Below are 15,681 nucleotides of genomic sequence, written 5' to 3'. Positions count from 1 at the left end.
AATAGCGGACGTTCGTCCGTACGTTCGCTTTAACGAACGGTTTTCGCCCTTAGTCACAGACAACGAACGCTTGTTCGTTAGCCTGTTTCTCAGTTTTCCTTTTTCTCGGATTTTTCACGATTACTTTCGATCGCGATTTCTTATCTGATTTTCGTTTTAGTTTATCTTTTCGCTCTTTTATCGGAATCAGGCGATTCAAGCGCCGATATCTTCGTCTCGAAGCCCTCTTTCTGTTTAACCAACTTGAACAAGATTTTGGTACTGTAAAATTTGACTTTAGTCTAGATTAGTAATCGGATCTTGTTTCTTTCGCAGTTTGTGTTTCGTTGCTCCGTTTGATTCGATTCTTTTTGCAAATCGGAGTTCTTAAGTTGAACTTTCTAGTTAGTTCTTCTTATTTGAGTTTTACCCGTGCATATTTGCTTGATTGCTTATGTATGTTATTGTTTGTGTGCGATAGAACACCCGGAGTGCGAAGCGTGCTACTACGAGTCTCTAGGTTTCATGGATCATCAGCAAGGGAAGTAACACTTTGATCATGCCCTTTATTACCCAGTTTTTATGCATTAGTTCCAATCCTCAAAGACTGCATGATTAGGATGTGATTAACTTGTGGGTTTGGGAAGTAGATGATGAGGTAGAACCTATTACCTGTTCTATCATCAAACCCTCGGGAGTTACCTCTACGTTGTTATATTGCCATGCTATGCTCGTAGACGTGGATTGGGTTTGAGTGCATCCATGACAGATGAGAGATTGTTAATTGATGGTTCAACTTAAGGTGGCAACTTTAATACACATCTGGGTGGATTGCTTGTTTGGGCACCCGGAGAATCCAGTGTTGTCCTAGGATATCCCAGAGTACCCATGTGATCATCTTACGGTCCGCCACCCAGGCTCAAAGGGATCTTAAGATTATTCATGCTAGAAACTTCCGTGTGCAGCCACAAGCCATTATGGGCTCTGGCATAGTATGAGTAAGTTGTGTGACCTCTTTCAGTGGTGGGCTAGCAGATGTAGAGGGAAAGTAGGTGTAACTGTCCACCCAGAGTAAAGAGTGAATGCTTCTGAAAGACTGTGTCTCGGTCATCCGTTTCTCAAACATCATGAAGTGCGAGGAATCCAATGGAGGAGATCGAGTCTTGTGGGGAAAAGTGCACAAACCTCTGCAGAGTGTACAATCTAATCATGGTTAGCCGTGTCCTCGGTTATGGACATCTTGAGTATCTAGTACTTGGATTATCCTATGGTATTTCATCACTCTAAATTAATTTGTTGGGTTAATGAACTAATTTAATTGGGATTGAGTTGGAGGAACCTTCTCAATGTTGTTTCAACTACCATGATAGTTAAAATAAAATGTATTCCTTCGTTGTAGGAAAATTGGCTTTTCGCAAAAACATAATAACCATACAGCCTCCACCAGCCAAATATGCATATAGTGTTAGCATTATTTCTGTTCATTGCTCTACTGTGTTACATTGCCAGCATATTCCATGTGCTGACCCGTTTTCGGGCTGCAACCCATCACGTTGTAGACTTTTCAGACGAGGATTAAGGTTCGCTAGGTCATTGCCGTGCAGCTCAGCTATGCCGTTGGAGTTGATGGACTCACTTTATCTTCCAAGCCTTCCGCTGTTATCGTATTAGATGGCCTTAAGCCATATTTATTGTAATAAGTTCTCTTTTGGAGACATCGATGTATTAAGTGTGTGATTGCTACTCTGTTATAAATCCTTCGAGTACTGTGTGTGTCAGCATTACCGATCCAGGGATGACACTGAAGCAAAGAGACTTGACCGTTTGAGGTCGGGTCGCTACAATATGCTGGGGACCTTTGCCAAAAATATTGGATATTTAACACATAGTCGACCACGTGACATAATTAGACCTAAATCTTCTCTACACTTAATTAAGTTTCCATGTTCATTGGTAAATAAAATGGAGAAAAAATATGGACAACATATATGGTAATAAATTATCTTATTTTCATTTAACATATGGCATGATCGTTTAACATAATGATATTCTGTTGAGCTATCAAGCTAAAATCAAGCGAGCCAACATTGGCTCAAGATCGGCTCATTTCTCGGTCGAGCTACATAAAGTTTTCAAACTCAGCTTGTTTCTTTTCGAGTCGATCTTGAGTCGAGTCAAAAAACGAGTTGATTTCGAGCGGCTCACAAGCCTCGAGCTTTTCTTGCAGCCCTAGATTTAAGTTTTAAAGTTTCAGGTGAGATGTCGATATGAGGAGAATAAAGAGTGACAAGACCCTAAGCTTGGGGATTCCCAAGGCACCCCGAGTTAATATTCAAGGAAGATTTAAGCAACTAAGCTTGGGGGTGCCTTGAAAGGCATCCCCTCTTTCGTCTTCAGCATTATGGGTAACCTCACTTGGAGCTATGTCTTCATTCGTCACATGATATGTGTTTTTGCTTGGAGCGTCATTTTTTGTTAGGATTTGTTTTCTGTTATTTAGAATAATTTTTTGCATCTTTTATTTCAATAAAAGTGGCAATGATAGCCTTTGCCATGCTTATTTTGCAAGTATACTTGTTGCTGTTTGAAAACAGAAATTTTACCGCTGTTGCAAAAAGTCCCTAGAAAAGTAAGAATGTGAGAAAATGTTGAAACTTTTTGCAAAATTAGCTATGATATTTTTTCTTCACTGTGGTAAATTTTCATAATGTTTGGAGTTAGGGAAGTATTGATACTATTGCATTCTTTACAGACTGTACTGTTTTGGCAGATTGCTGTTATGTTTGCACTGTTTGCATATGTTTGCTTGTTTAATGATTCTATTTGAGGATAGGAGTATTAAATATGCAGAGGCATTTAGTATTCAATGTTGAATAATAATTTTAGTGATTTGGTACAGTAGAGAATGATAAGGTTTTTGCATTGGTTTATACTAACTTATCTCATGAGTTCTTTTTGAGTTTTGTGTGGATGAAGATTTTGAGATTTAGGAAAACCGTGATATGAGAAGAATTAAGGAGACAAAAAAGCTCAAGATTGGGGATGCCCAAGGCACCCCAAGATAATATTTCAAGAAGTCTCAAGCATCTAAGCTTGGGGATGCCCCGGTAGGCATCCCACCTTTCTTCTTCAACAATTATCGGTTAGTATCGGTTGAGCCTAAGTTTTTTCTTCTTCACATGATGTGTGCTATCCTTGGAATGTCATTTTATTTTGTTTTGCTTGCTGTTTTAATAAAATACTTAGATCTGAAAGTTTTAAAATGAAATAGAGTCCTCAAATAGTTGTCAGGGAGGCTAAGTAAGCGGCGTTCACATCCTGTCAACGAAGCTCTTTTCTATGTCATTTACTCTTGTGCTTCACTTATATCCTATGAGTAAATTGTTGAATAAATTGAATGTCATGAAGTTGAAATCATATCATGCCTAGTGGTAGCTTCACATTGGGTTTAGAAAGTGAAATCTTTTGAGGCTTGACAATCACAATATTGGTCATACTGATTCACAAATAATTAGTATAAGTAAGAGAACTTTCACATGCAAATACACTATCATGGAAATATTTTGTGATTGTGAGCCCCCATCAAAATATTATATGCCAAAATTGTTGACGTTGGACAAGGAAGACAGCGTAATGGTTTATGTTTGTTCATATTCACATAGAAGTTATATTGTCATAGATCCTTCAACATGTGGTGCTTGCTCCCCATCTTTGCTAGCCAAAAATTTTACAACAAGTAGAGATACTACTTGTGCATCAAAAAATCCTTAAACCCAAATCTAATTTTCAATAGTCCATACCTACCTAAGGATTGAGCAAGATCCTTCAAGTAAGTTGTCATCGGTGCAATAAGGCAATAAAAATTGCTTCTGAAAGTGTAAGATCATTTAGTGTAAGAGAAAATTGAGCGTTCTACGAACTTGTGATTGCAAAGTAATAAAAGCGACGGACTGCATAATAAAGGTTGCTATCATAAGGGGCAATATAACGTGACATTCTTTTGCACTAAGGGGTTGAGCATACAAACAAAGAAGTGCATGGCGACCTCTGCTTCCCTCCGCGAAGGGACTATCTTTTACTTTTCAGTATTTACTTTTATGCAAAGAGTCAAAGTACTCCTCTGTATTCCTTTTTATTTTTCTCTTTTGCCAAGCATCATGTGGTGAGGAAAGATCTAGGCACATATGTCCAGTTGAATATGGGTAGCATGAGTTATTATTGTTGACATCACCCTTGAGGTGAATACGTTGGGAGGCAAAATTAGAAGCCGTTTTGCTCATGTGTATGCGGTGAGTGTTAGCAATAATAGAATACTATATGATGGTTGAGTATGTGGAGCTCTTACTTAAACTCTGTTGAATAAGTTGAATTGCAATTGCTTGGTGACTAAGAACATAGGTTGTTGGGTTTCAAGAGAATTCATTGTTTGAACCTTAACATGTGAATTGGTTGCCACTATAACATGAGAAGTTTTATAAGAAAGAATTGCTATTACGGTGCTAGGAAAAGTGATTGAAATTATCATTGATCAAACTTGTGCACTTTGCTAGCATTCACACTTCATAAATTATTTCTTTTATCATTTACCTACTCGAGGACAAGTAGGACTTAAGCTTGCGGATGCTGATATGTCTCCAACGTATCTATAATTTATGAAGTATTCATGCCAATTTATTATCATTCTTGGATGTTTTACAATCATTTTATAGCAACTTTATATCATTTTTTGGGACTAACCTATTGACCTATTGCCCAGTGCCACTTGCTGTCTTTTGCTTGTTTTTTACATCGCAGAAAATCAATATCAAACGGAGCCCAAACACCGTGAAACTTTTTGTGGACTTTTTATGGGCCAGAACACTCCCGATGGGCCAAAGCAACACCTGGGGGGGGGGGGGTACCCCGAGGGGGGCACAACCCACCAGGGCGCGCCAGGGCCCCTAGCGCGCCCAGGTGGGTTGTGCACACCTCGGTGGCCTCCCATACCCCTTCTTTGCACTATAAATCCCCAAATATTCCGAAACCCTTCGGGGTTAACCTAGATCAGAAGTTTTGCCACCGCAGGGCTCCGTAGCCACTGAAAACCAATCTAGACCCGTTCCGGCATCCTGCCGGAGGGGGAATCATCTCCGGTGGCCATCTTCATCATCCCGGCGGCCACCACAATGAGGAGGGAGTAGTCTAGCCTTGGGGCTGAGGGTTTGTACCAGTAGCTATGTGTTTTATGTCTCTCTCTCTCTCTTGTGATCTATATCATGGGATTTGTTAATATATTCGGATCATATGATGTTTCTCCCCTTTATACTCTTGTTGTGATGAATTGAGTTTTTCCCTTTGAGATCTCGTTGTTATCGGATTGAATACTTTTATGGATTTGAGAACACTTGATATATGTCTTGCAATTGAATACTTGTGGTGACAATGGGGTATCGTATTGATTCACTTGATATATGTTTTGGCACTCAACTTGCAGATTCCCGCGGTGACATTGGGGTAATCTATGCATAGGGGTTGATGCATGTTCTTGTCCTTGTTTCTCCGGTAGAAATCTTGGGGCACTCTTGTAGTTCTTTGTGTGGATTGAGTATTATGAATATGAATATGCTTTGGTGTTATTCTAGTACGAACTCTAGGATAGATCGAACGAAAAAATAGCTTTGCGTTATTTTAGTACGAACTCTTGAATAGATCGAACAGAAAGAATAGCTTTGAGGTGGTTTAGTACCTTACAAACAATTCCTATCTTTTGTTCTCCGCTAATACGAACACGGGAGTGATTCTTCATTACACTTTGAGGGATAACCATATGGTCCAACTATGTTAGCATTGTTGAGAGATTGCACTAGCGAAAGTACGGACCCTAGGCCTTGTTTTTAAGCATTGCAATACCGTTTTTGTGCCCGTTTACTATTTGCTACCTTGCTGTTTTTATTTATTCAGATTATAAAAATACATTTCTACCATCCGTATCACACTGTTATCACCATCTCTTCGCCAAACTAGTGCACCTATACAATTTGCCACTTTATTGTGTGTGTTGGGACACAAGAGATTTCTTGTATTTGGTTGCAGGGTCGCTTGAGGGATACCATCTTCATCCTACACCTCTCACGGATTGATAAACCTTAGGTCATCCACTTGAGGTAAAATTGCTCTTGTCCTACAAAACTCTGTGCTTGGAGGCCCAACATGTGTCTACAAGAATAAAGTTGCGTAGTAGACATCAGTAGGTGATAGCGGAGTATCAGTTATCACTGTTATATTTTGGGGATAAATTTCGTCATTAAGTTGGTCAGGTGCCACCTAACCGGGATTTTCCAGTGCAACCACATTTGCCTTTATAGGAAGGCCCTAATGCGGTCTATTGTCATGCCTCTCGCCGGTGCCTCCAACGAGGGAAGGTTATGGGCACGCGCTACCCTGATCAGGTAGGCGGACATAAGCCGTGTGTGCCCGTAGTTGGTGTTGAGATCTCTTGTCCCCATTTGGGACCGTGCGTGTTTTGCCACGATGGTGGCCATTGATGCCTTTGGTAGGCACGAGGCTACCCAGGACTGAACCCTAAAGGTGTGTTGGTCAGCGTGGCCGGGAGAGTGTCATGGCAGTACGTCGGTTTTGTCGGAACGCCGTTGGTCCACCCGAATGGGAGTGCGAGGCCATGGGTTCTATGGTGTGGGTAAATTGCGCTACCTCTGCAGAGTGTATGTGTTCAATCTATCGATAGCCGCGTCCTCGGTCATGGGCATAAGTTCGTACTAGGTCACACCGTTTGATCAACACTCACATGATGGCATGACTTATAGGTGATTTATATGTTGATATATTGTGAGCAGTAACAGTTTGGCAGTATGTTGATGATGATGTTGGGATGATCTCGAGGATGATCATTCAGTTTGTGGTATGGTCACGAGGTGATCATGTGGATGTTTTGATCACAAGGTGATCAGGTGGATCACGAGGTGGTCAAGATGGTATATTGCTTGGCCGGTTAGCCAAGAGTGAGATGGATATTGAGATTGGAGATGGTGGTTTATCAGTATTGTATTAGTTTCATGCCATGTTTAGTAGTTGCTTTCGTATCATGGTAGCTGTTAATTAATTAACCTGTTAATGCTATGTTGTTGTCTTGCTTTGATGCTTTTGGTTGTTGTGAGCTTGCAAGTACATTCAATCTACTGAGCTGGCGTGTCATGCCAGATTGCAGGTGATGCCATGATTGCTTGATTGCTTGTCGAGGTTGCCGTGCGTGCGAGCTAGATCGTGTCCCAGCCAGAGTCCCTTCAGAGTGGAGTTCACCACCTCTGTCGTTGTTCCATTGCTAGAAGTATTCCACTGCTACGAGTTGTTCCGCTGCGGGCATAGAGCAAGTGTAATATCGCAGGTGTAGTGTTGTTGTGCTGATGTGCTTCTTTGTAACATGAGACCCTTGTATTATTATTCTTGTAATAAGAGCTGATTTGTTCTATGTCAAGCAGTGCCGTATTCCAGAGACTTCTCCTCGATCTCTAGGCTGGAATACGGGGCTTTCTAGTTTCTCTGAGCCGGGGTGCCACAGGCTTGGTATCAGAGCAGGTCTGGCTGTAGGACGCCCTAGTTAGCGCGAGCGGTAGAAATTGGTAGTATAGAGTCTGTCTTGTTTGTTGCATTTGGTTGCTACATTTGTTTGTTGCATAGCATGCATATAGTCTTATTATTTTGCTACTAACGGTTTAATCTGGTGAGTGTAGCTGGCATCGGTCTGGATCCACTACAACTCAACCCCTGCATTTCTCCAGTTTTCTTTTCTTGCCCGTTCTTCGGTGTTTGGTGTAATTTCTGTCCCAGCAGAGTGATGCCAAGTGATCCTGACACTGTTTTAAAAAATGGTGCTCAGGTATCGCGCCGCTATCCTTCTTTCAGCCCCACCTATCTTTTCGGTGGTAGACATGTTGCTACCCTGGATCGTCCTTTTTATATTGTCGTGTTGGCAACCCTTAATGATCTTAGTCATCAAGAAAGGGCAGTGCCAGCAGGCTCAATTTTCCTTGCTATCCTATTTCTTGGACGAGTATGGATTTTTTTCGTCCGTTGATAATAATGTGGTCGCGACATTCATGTCCCGCTACATGGTTACCAAGTACGTCCTCGCCTTCCTTGCTAGTCAAGGTTTCTACCTGGCTAAGCCAACACTTGGTGTAGCGATGTTTACACCAATCCTTCCACACATTTATTCGTTCTCGTGCACACCGTGACAACATGTTAGATCATAGTACCGGAGATCCCGCGAGATTCGTGTGCTTAAGTAGGCATGCATATTGTGTGACTAGCAGTAATATGTGACATTGTTTGTGTGTGAATTGATTGTTGTGCGATTTTGTTTAGTTGAGTTGTTTCTTTGCTTCTTTCTTTTTTTGGGCCCTCGGTGTTGATACGTCTCCAACATATCTATAATTTTTATTGTTCCATGCTATTATATATTCTGTTTTGGATGTTTAATGGGCTTATTTATACACTTTATATTATTTTTGGGACTAACCTATTAACCGAGGCCCAACCCAAATTGCTGTTTTTGCCTATTTCAGTGTTTCGTAGAAAAGGAATATCAAACGGAGTACAAACGGAATGAAACCTTCGGGAGCATGATTTTTGGAACAAACGTGATCTAGAGGACTTGGAGTGGACGTCAAGCAACCAACGAGGAGTCCACGAGGTAGGGAGGTGCGCCCTCCCCCCACATGGGCCCCTCGTGGCTCCACCGACCTACTTCTTCCTCCTATATATACCTACGTACCCTGAAAACATCGAGGAGCACCACGAAACCCTATTTCCACCACCGCAACCTTCTGCATCCAAGAGATCCCATCTCGGGGCCTTTTCCGGAGCTCCGCAGGAGGGGCATTGATCACGGAGGGCCTCTACATCAACTCCATGGCCCCTCTGATGATGTGTGAGTAGTTTACCTCAGACCTTTGGGTCCATAGTTATCAGCTAGCTGGCTTCTTCTCTCTCTTTGGATCTCAATACAAAGTTCTCCTTGATTCTCTTGGAGATTATTCGATGTAATCTTCTTTTGCGGTGTGTTTGTCGAGATCCGATGAATTGTGGGTTTATGATCAAGACTATCTATGAACAATATTTGAATCTTCTCTGAATTCTTTTATGTATGATTGGTTATCTTTGCAAGTCTCTTTGGATTATCAGTTTGGTTTGGCCTACTAGATTGATCTTTCTTGCAATGGGAGAAGTGCTTAGCTTTGGGTTAAATCTTGCGGTGCTCGATCCCAGTGACAGAAAGGGAAACGACACATATTGTATTGTTGCCATCGAGGATAAAAAGATGGGGTTTATATCATATTGCATGAGTTTATCCCTCTACATCATGTCATCTTGCTTAAAGCGTTACTCCGTTCTTATGAACTTAATACTCTAGATGCATGCTCGATAGCAGTCGATGTGTGGAGTAATAGTAGTAGATGCAAGTAGGAGTTGGTCTACTTGTCACGGACGTGATGCCTATATACATGATCATGCCTAGATATTCTCATAATTATTCGCTTTTCTATAAATTTCTCGACAGTAATTTGTTCACCCACCGTAATACTTATGCTATCTTGAGAGAAGCCACTAGTGAAACCTATGCCCCCAGGTCTATTTTCCATCATACAAGTTTCCAATCTATATTATTTTGCAATCTTTACTTTCAATCTATATCATAAAAATACCAAAAATATTTATCTTATTATTATTATCTCTATCAGATCTCACTCTTTCAAGTGGCCATGAAGGGATTGACAACCCCTTTATCGCGTTGGTTGCGAGGTTCTTATTTGTTTGTGTAGGTACGAGGTGACTCACGCATGGTCTCCTACTGGATTGATACCTTGGTTCTCAAAAACTGAGGGAAATACTTACGCTACTTTGCTGCATCACCCTTTCCTCTTCAAGGGAAAACCAACACATGCTCAAGAGGTAGCAAGAAGGATTTCTGGCGTCGTTGCCGGGGAGTCTACGCACAAGTCAAGACATACCAAGTACCCATCACAAACTCTTATCCCTTGCATTACATTATTTGCCATTTGCCTCTCGTTTTCCTCTCCCCCACTTCACCTTTGCCGTTTTATTCGCCCTCTTTCCATTCACCTTCTTCCCGTATGTATCTTTCTTTGTGTTTCCATGTGCCTTCTGTTTGCTTGCATCTTTGCTTGCTAAAAATCTATTGATATGGATCCACTTAAAGTGTTCTACTTAGATCATCTTCGATCCTTATGCGCTCGTGCTGAAACCCCAACTAGCCTAGTTGATGGGAAATCTTTAGATGAGCATGCTCATTTTGTGCGTCACCGTTTGTCTGAAAAAGGGAGACTCTTATGGGATCAAATGAATAGATTGCTATGTTATGCTTGGAATCTTTGTGAAATTTTTGATTTTACTTGTTGCTCTAAGAACCCTAAAAAACACCTCCCCTACCTATGTGAGTTTAATGATAATGAAATCTTATCTTCTTATGCAAAGGGTGTTTATAGTTACTACGATATCGAACAAATTGAAGAATTTGTTGCTTTTAAGGGTGCTTATGAAGTTGCTTCTTTGATTGAAAAGTATGATGTTACTCTCTACGAATCTGAAAATTTGGACATACTTAAATATTGCTATGAAAACTATGCTCATAATGTGTATGCCAAAGAATTTATTGAAAGAATGACCGTTGCTTCGGAAGAAAATAATGATATGCATGAATCTACAAATAATTATGATTCCAATGATTTGATTGAAATATCCCTTGATGAATAGGATTCTTGCTATTCTTGTGGCCATGATGCCAATATTTATGAAGATGAATTTGCTATAGTTCCTTATGTTAAGCATGAGATCGTTGCTATTGCACCCATACTTGATAGTTCCTGCGATGAAAAGCATGATTGCAATGCTGTTATCATAAATTATCTTAATGTCAATTGTGTTAATGACATGCAAAACCTCAAGCTTGGGGATGCTAGTTTTGCTATGACTACTTGCAATTATCGTGATTGGGGTGATTCTTCTTTCGATCTTGAAAATTTATTTAAGAACCATGATGAATATGAGATTGATAATAATGCTTGCAATAATATTGAAAGTGGGTTTGGAAGAGTGTCAACTTTACATCCCACATATTTGGAGAATGTTCAATCTTATGAGGTTTTTGATAAAAGTAGGTTTGGAGAGGTCATGACTTTAGCTAATATTAATCCCACTATTTTGGAAGAGTGTCAACTTTTCATACATGTGGGTTGTGTTAATAATATGTTTTGTGATAGCTATATTGTTGAATTTTATTATGGTCTTACATGTAATTATTATGAGAGAGGAAAATATGGCGGTATAAATTTTCATGTTACTAAATTACCTCTCGTTATGTTGAGATTGCTATTGTTTCCCTCCGCTTCCTTGCATATGCTAGTTTTTGCTTGCCTTGATAATTTGTTTGCCTATAAGATGCCTATGCATAAGAAGTATGTTAGACTTAGATGTGTTTGTCATGTGTTTAATGATTCCCTCTTTGTGCTTCAATTCTTGTCTTTCGTGTGAGCATCACTGAAATTATCAATGCCTAGCTAGGAGCGTTAAACGACAGCGCTTGTTGGGAGGCAACCCAATTTTATTTTTATTCCTTGCTTTTTGTTCCTGTTTAGTAATAAATAATTTATCTAGCCTCTGTTTTGGTTGTTTTTTTGCGTTTAATCAGTGTTTGTGCCAAGTAGAACCGTTGGGAAGACTTGGGGGAAGTCTTTTTGATCTTGCTGTAAAAAATAGAAACTTTAGCGCTCACGAGAATTGCTGCCATTTTTTTACTGGAGAGTGCTATTTAGTTAATTATTTTTTAATATGATTAATAGATAAATTCCTCACATCCATCAATTTATTTTAGAATTTTTGGGGTTCTAGAAGTATTCGAAACCTATAGATTACTACAGACTGTTCCGTTTTTGACAGATTCTGTTTTTTCGTGTGTTGTTTGCTTATTTTGATGAATCTATGGCTAGTAATAGAGTTTATGAACCATAGAAAAGTTGGAATATAGTAGGTTTAACACCAATATAAATAAAGAATGAGTTCATTACAGTACCTTTAAGTGGTGGTTTGTTTTCTTTTACTAACGGAGCTCACGAAGATTTTCTTTTAAGTTTTGTGTTGTGAAGTTTTCAAGTTTTGGGTAAAGATTTGATGGATTATGGAACAAGGAGTGGAAAGAGCCTAAGCTTGGGGATGCCCAAGGCACCCCAAGGTAAAATCCAAGGACAACCAAAAGCCTAAGCTTGGGGATGCCCCGGAAGGCATCCCCTCTTTCGTCTTCGTCCATCGGTAACTTTACTTGGAGGTATATTTTTATTCGCCACATGATATGTGTTTTGCTTGGAGCATCTTGTATGATTTGAGTCTTTGATTTTTAGTTTACCAGAATCATCCTTGCTGTACACACCTTTTGGGAGAGACACACATGAATTGGAATTTATCAGAATACTCTATGTGCTTCACTTATATCTTTTGAGTTGGATAATTTTTGCTCTAGTGCTTCGCTATATCTTTTAGAGCACGGCGGTGGTTCTATTTTATAGAAATAATTGATCTCTCATGCTTCACTTATATCATTTTGAGAGTCCTTTAGAACAACATGGTAATTCACTTTGGTTATAAATTTTAAATGCTAAGAGAAGTTGAATGCTTGACAGATTGCTTTGAGATATAAAGGTGGTAATATTAGAGGTGTGTTAGTTGAGTAATTGTGAAATTGATGAATACTTGTGTTGAAGTTGGCAAGTCCCGTAGAATGCACGTATGGTAAACGTTATGTGAAAATTTTGAAGCATGGGGTGTTCTTTGATTGCTTTCCTTATGAGTGGCGGCCGGGGACGAGCGATGGTCTTTTCCTACCAATCTATCCCCCTAGGAGCATGCGCGTGGTGCTTGGTTTTGATGACTTGTAGATTTTTGCAATAAGTATGTGAGTTCTTTATGACTAATGTTGAGTCCATGGATTATACGCACTCTCACTGTTCCATCATTTCTAGCCTCTTCGGTACCGTGCATTGCCCTTTCTCACATTGAGAGTTGGTGCAAACTTCACCGGTGCATCCAAACCCCGTGATATGATACGCTCTATCACACATAAGCCTCCTTATATCTTCCTCAAAATAGCCACCATACCTACCTATTATGGCATTTCCATAGCCATTCCGAGATATATTGCCATGCAACTTTCCACCGTTCCATTTATTATGACACGCTTCATCATTGTCGTATTGCCATGCATGATCATGTAGTTTTTTTGAGAGGAAGACTATAAGGGAATCCCGTACAGTATAATTGGTGCAACAAACCCAAATTGCAAGTACCATGCCTTGAACCTGGGTGGGTGAGAAGGCATCAACCCCTTCCCACCACTAGGCTATGCCTTAGTCTGCTGCATGATCATGTAGTTGATATCGTATTTGTGGCAAAGCTACCGTTCATATTTTTTCATACATGTCACTCTTTATTCATTGCATATCCCGGTACACCGCTGGAGGCATTCACATAGAGTCATATTTTGTTCTAAGTATTGATTTGTAATTCTTGAGTTGTAAGTAAAAAGAAGTGTGATGATCATCATTATTAGAGCATTGTCCCAGTGAGGATAGGATGATGGAGACTATGATTCCCCCACAAGTCGGGATGAGACTTCAGACGAAAAAAAGAAAAGAGGCAAAAAGGGCCTAAATAAAAAAAGAGAGAAAAAGAGAGAAGGGACAATGTTACTATCCTTTTCCACACTTGTGCTTCAAATTAGCACCATGATCTTCATGATAGAGAGTCTCCTATGTTGTCACTTTCATAAACTAGTGGGAATTTTTATAGAACTTGGCTTGTATATTCCAATGATGGGCTTCCTCAAATGCCCTAGGTCTTCGTGGGCAAGCGAGTTGGATGCACACCCACTTAGTTTCTTTGATGAGCTTTCATATATTTATAGCTCTAATGCATCCGTTGCATGGCAATCCCTACTCCTTGCATTGACATCAATTGGTGGGCATCTCCATAGCCCATTGATTAGCCATGTCAATGTGAGACTTTCTCCCTTTTTGTCTTCTCACACAACCTCAATCATCATAATCTATTCCACCCGTAGTGCTATGTCCATTGCTCGCGCTCATATATTGCATAAAAGTTGAAAGAGTTTGAAAAGGCTAAGTATGAAACAGTTGCTTGGCTTGTCATCGGGGTTGTGCATGATGAGAGAATTTTGTGTGACGAAATTGAAGCATGGCCAAACTATATGACTTTGTAGGGATAAGTTTTCTTTGGCTATGGTATTTTGATAAGACATAATTGCTTGATTAGCATACTTGGAGTATTACTATTTTTATGTCAACAATAAACTTTTATCTTGAATCTTTCGGATCTGAACATTCATACCACAATAGATAAATATACATTGAAGAATATTCTAGAAAGCATTCCACATCAAAAATTCTGTTTTTATCATTTACCTACTCGAGGACGAGCATGAATTAAGCTTGGGGATGCTGATACATCTCCAACGTATATATAATTTTTGATTGTTCCATGCTATTATATATTCTGTTTTGGATGTTCAATGGGCTTATTTATACACTTTCATATTAGTTTTGGGACTAACCTATTAACCGGAGGCCCAACCCAAATTGCTGTTTTTTGCCTATTTCAGTGTTTCACAGAAAAGGAATATCAAACGGAGTCCAAACGGAATGAAACCTTTGAGAGCGTGATTTTTAGAACAAACGTGATCTAGAGGACTTGGAGTGGACGTCAAGAAACCAACGAGGAGGCCACGAGGCAGGGGGGCGCGCCTATCCCCCTGGGCACCCCCCTCGTGGCTCCACCGACCTACTTCTTCCTCCTATATATACCTACGTACCCTAAAAACATCGAGGAGCACCACGAAACCCTATTTCCACCACCACAACCTTCTGTACCCAAGAGATCCCATCTCGGGGCCTTTCCGGAGCTTTGCCGGAGGGGGCATTGATCACGGAGGGCCTCTACATCAACTCCATGGCCCCTCCGATGATGTGTGGGTAGTTTACCTCAGACCTTCGGGTCCATAGTTATTAGCTAGATGGCTTCTTCTCTCTCTTTGGATCTCAATACAAAGTTCCCCTCGATTCTCTTGGAGATTTATTCGATGTAATATTCTTTTGTGGTGTGTTTGTCGAGATTCGATGAATTGTGGGTTTATGATCAAGACTATCTATGAACAATATTTGAATCTTGTCTGAATCTTTTATGTATGATTGGTTATCTTTGCAAGTCTCTTTGAATTATTAGTTTGGTTTGGCCTACTAGATTGATCTTTCTTGCAATGGGAGAAGTGCTTAGCTTTGGGTTCAATCTTGCGGTGCTCGATCCCAGTGACAGAAAGGGAAACAACACGTATTGTATTGTTGCCATCGAGGATAAAAAGACGGGGTGTATATCATATTGCATGAGTTTATCCCTCTACATTATGTCATCTTGTTTAAAGTGTTACTCCGTTCTTATGAACTTAATACTCTAGATGCATGCTGGATAGCGGTCGATGTGTGGAGTAATAGTAGTAGATGCAGGCAGGAGTCGGTCTACTTGTCACGGACGTGATGCCTATATACATGATCATACCTAGATATTCTCATAATTATTCGCTTGTCTATCAATTGCTCGACTGTAATTTGTTCACCCACCGTAATA

Source organism: Triticum urartu, chromosome 7A, assembly GCF_056163025.1.
Source record: "Triticum urartu cultivar PI428250 chromosome 7A, HENAU_Tu73, whole genome shotgun sequence".
Classification (NCBI taxonomy): domain Eukaryota; kingdom Viridiplantae; phylum Streptophyta; class Magnoliopsida; order Poales; family Poaceae; genus Triticum; species Triticum urartu.
This window is presented reverse-complemented; position numbering follows the sequence as displayed.